Genomic DNA, 4424 nt, shown 5'->3' with positions numbered 1-4424 from the left:
CCAGCTCCTGAAGCCACTCCTCATAGGGATTGTTCTCCAGACCCTTGATCATTTGAGTCGCCCTCCTCTGGACACATTCCAGCTTGTCAACATCTCCCTTTAATTATGGTGCCCAGAACTAGACACAATATTCCAATTAAAATGATTTTAATCCCCCGAAGGACTCGGTGCGGCTTACAAAGGCCAAGGCCCTCAATAAAACAACAGCATAACAAAACAACAATAAAACTCAAAAAGTAAATCAATTAAAGCATTAACAATAACATCATGACACATTTAAAAACTAAGGGCCGGGTCAAATGCAATGAATAAAATTAAAAGTGCTGGACATGACAGGTGGAATATATAGGTTTTTAGAGGTAGGTGCGATGTGCAGGCAATCTTGAATCTTTAATAAAGTGAGCTTGGGACATGATGCTGGGAGTTTCCTATTCCGGAAAGGCACACTGGAACAGCCACATATTCAAGCTCTTCCTAAAGACTGCCAACGTTGGGGCTTGTCTGATGTCCTTGGGGAGAGAGTTCCAGAGTCAGGGGGCCACCACAGAGAAGGCCCTGTCCCTCGTCCCCACCAAACGTGCTTGTGATGCAGGTGGGATCGTGAGCAGGGCCTCTCCAGATGAACGGAGGGATCATGCAGGTTCTTATACAGAGATGCGGTCACGCAGGTAGGTGGGTCCCAAACCGTTTAGGGCTTTGTAGGTGAGCACCTGCACCTTGAATTGGGACTGGAAAATGAACGGCAGCCAATGGAGCTCCTTGAACAGAAGGGTTGACCTCTCCCTGTAAGGAGCACCGGTTAACATCCTGGCTGCCGCCCGCTGGACCAGTTGGAATTTCTGAGCCGTTTTCAAGGGCAGCCCCACGTAGAGTGCATTACAGTAGTCCAATCTAGAGGTGACCAAGGCATGGATCACTCTGGCCAGATCGGCCTTCCCGAGGTATGGTCATAGTTGGTGCACAAGTCTCAATTGTGCAAAAGCCCTCCCGGACACTGCCAACGCCTGAGCCTCAAGCGTGAGCGATGAATCCAAGAGGACTCCCAAACTGCGGACCTGTGACTTCAGGGGGAGTGCAACCCCGTCCAGCACAGGTTGCCACCCTATACCCCGATCCGGTTTACGATCGACCAGAAGGACCTCTGTCTTGTCGGGATTGATCTTCAGCTTGTTCGTCCTCATCCAGACGGCCACAGCAGCCAGGCACTCGTCCAGCACTCGAGGGGCTTCCTTGGAGTTAGGTGGAAAAGAGTAGTAGAGTTGTGTGTCATCTGCATAGAGGTGGCACCCAACTCCAAAACTCCGGATGACCTCTCCCAGCAGTTTCATGTAGATGTTAAAAAGCATGGGAGACAGAATGGAGCCTTGCGGGACCCCACAGGTCAAAGGCCAGGGGTCCGAGCAGGCGTCTCCCAGCTTCACCATCTGGGATCGACCCTCCAGGAAGGATTGGAGCCACGACAGAACCGTGCCCCCAAGGCCCATTCCAGAGAGATGACCCAGAAGGATACCATGATCGATGGTATTGAAAGCCTCTGAGATGTCCAAGAGAACCAGCAGGGTTACAATCCCCCTGTCCAGTTCCCTGCGGAGGTCATCCACCAAGGAGACCCAACCTGGATGTATGGAAGAGCCCTTGATAGGTGGCCATATATGGGAGTTCTGTGGGGCATAATGATAAGGGAAGAAGGCTGGAGGAGGAGAGGCCGAGTCCCCCCGGAATGGGGCGGCTGCACAATCCCTCTCTTGTCTGTTTGGCTCCCATTCCTGCTCTTAAACGCATTCTCCTTGGATGTGTCATGAGAAGGGGGAGAGAGCGGAGAGCAAGCGCAGGGAGGGAAACCTCTCCTCTTTCCGCTAATTAAAGGCAGGCCTTGGAGACAAATGGGGCCACTGTCTATCTTGCCCCCATGGGGAGGGGGGGGGGGGGGAGGCCAGGCGGTCACATGGGGAACATCCCCCTTGGAGGACTCCACCTCCAGCCAAACTTCCCATTGTCTGGCCATTTCAGAGGCAGGGGTTGTTTGCCCATTGCTTGTTTTAGGGTTGAGTGCTGCCGGCTGCAAACCGAAGTTTCAGTGATGCATAATCAGAAGTAATTTTCAATGGTAAGCAAACAGTATTTTGGCGCCCCCCCCCCAACCAATAATTGATATGGAGCAGGAACGAGAGGGGCTCCCCCCAGACTGCTGGGGCTGTTGTGAGCCGAGGGGGAGCTCCTCAAGTGGCGGTCGAGGGGCATTTACAGAGGCGCCTCTGCACCCCTGGCAAAAAAAAAAGTGTACCGCGACCGCTTACTTTGCGTAATGGACGAGCCGCCCCTGTGTATTATTTATTATTTAAACTCGTGTGCCAACTGCGCCCGTACCTTGGGAAGTCTGACTTGGCCACGGTAGTCCACGCTCTGGTTACATCCCGTTTAGACTACTGCAACGCTCTCTACGTGGGGTTGCCTTTGAAGACGGCTCGGAAGCTCCAATTAGTCCAACGTTCGGCAGCCATGATACTAACAGGAGCAGGACGAAGGGAGCATACAACTCCTCTGCTGCACCAGCTCCACTGGCTGCCGATTTGCTACCGGGCTCAATTCAAAGTGCTGGCTTTGGCCTTTAAAGCCCTAAACGGTTCTGGCCCAACCTACCTATCCGAACGTATCTCTGCCTACGAACCCACCAGGACTCTTAAGATCTTCTGGGGAGGCCCTGCTCTCTATCCCGCCTGCTTCACAGGTGCGGCTGGCGGGGACGAGAGACAGGACCTTTTCTGTGGTGGCCCCTCGACTATGGAACGCCCTTCCCATGAAGATCAGCCCTCTCACTGATGGTGTTCCGAAGAAGATTAAAAACCTGGATGTTCGAACAGGCATTTGGTTAATCGGTGCAATGAATGTGATGATTACAGGATTGGCAATATGGACGACGAACTGGATCACGATTTTAGTCAGGAGATGCATTGGATTGTTATTGTTGTGCCAATATTGCGTATTATGCTTTTATGGTTTTAAATTGTATATTGTTGACTGTTGTACCTTGTTGTAAACCGCGTTGAGTCGCCTGCTAGGCTGAGAAACTGCGGTATACAAGTAAAGTAAAGTAAATAAATAAATAAATAAATATTTATGTATTTATTTTGGTTTCTTCTACCCCGCCCTTCTCACCCCGAAGGGGACTCAGGGCGGCTTACAAAGGCACAATTCGATGCCAGCATCTCATAACAGTAGTAAAAACAAAATAACATCAATTAAACAGTTGAAACAGTTAAACAACAATTCTTGCATTAAAACCAATAAAACCAGTAAAACCAATAAAATGATACGAACCTAATTACTCCTCATAGACGGTGAGCGTTCGCTATCTCATACTCCAAATTCCAATTCCATTTGTCAGTCCTGTCAGTCCTAGTTGTTTGATTGTCCTTATCTAGTTGTCAGATTGCCCAAAGGCCTGTTCCCACAACCACGTCATCATCATCATCATCATCATCATTATCATAATTATTATTATTTAAAAAGCCCTATGTGCCAATGTTTCGATGTGCCAATTTTGTATTATTATTATTATTATTATTATTATTATTATTATTACTACACTGGCCTGTGTCAATATTGCTATTATTATTATGACCTTGAAAACTGCAGGACCATTAAAAAGTGGCCAATGGAAACATCCACAGCTCCCCCCAACAAACAAGAAGAGTGCTTTCTGCCACCCATTCCACAAGGAGAGGCATGCTCAGGGGTGGTGAGGTCTGCTGGAAACTAGGCAAAGGGGTTGGTGTGTGTGTGTGTGTATGTATATATATATATATATATATATATATATATATATATATATACACACACACACACACACCAACCCCCCCCCCTCTTAGCAGGGGCGGCTCATCCATTACGCAAAGTAAGCGGTTGCAGAACACTTTTTTTTTGCCAGGGGCGCAGAGGCGCCTCTGTAAATGCCCCTCGACCGCCACTTGTGGAGCGCCCCTCAGCTCACCACAGCCCTCGCAGTCCGGGGGGAGCCTCGGCTTTCTTGCCTCGCTGCTGGGCGATCCTCTTCCAAAAGGGGCCGGGCCCTTGAGCTTCGCCTAGCCCCTCTCGTTCCTGCTCCACCTGGACACCGGGTGCGTGAGCAGAGCCGGCGCTCAATCGTTCTCTGCGTTCGATCCCTTCCCCATGACCGGCTCCCTTTCCCGATCCCCCGGTGCTCCACCCGCCTCCTCTCCTCTCCCCAATCCACGGGTGGACCAAAGGGTGGAGCTGCTTCAGGTCTGGAGGCGTGTCTGAAGACCCCAGCTCCGCTCCCTCCTTTGTTTTTGCGCCTTCCTTCAGGAAAGGTGGGCATCTCCACCTCTCTCTCTCTCTCTCTCTCTCTCTCTCTCTCTTGGTCCCAATGGCTGAGGAGAAAGTCTGGAGAAGAGGTGACTTTT

This window comes from Anolis sagrei, chromosome 10 (assembly GCF_037176765.1).
Source record: "Anolis sagrei isolate rAnoSag1 chromosome 10, rAnoSag1.mat, whole genome shotgun sequence".
NCBI lineage: Eukaryota > Metazoa > Chordata > Lepidosauria > Squamata > Dactyloidae > Anolis > Anolis sagrei.
The sequence above is the reverse complement of the archived record's forward strand: the minus strand, read 5'-3'. Positions refer to the sequence as shown.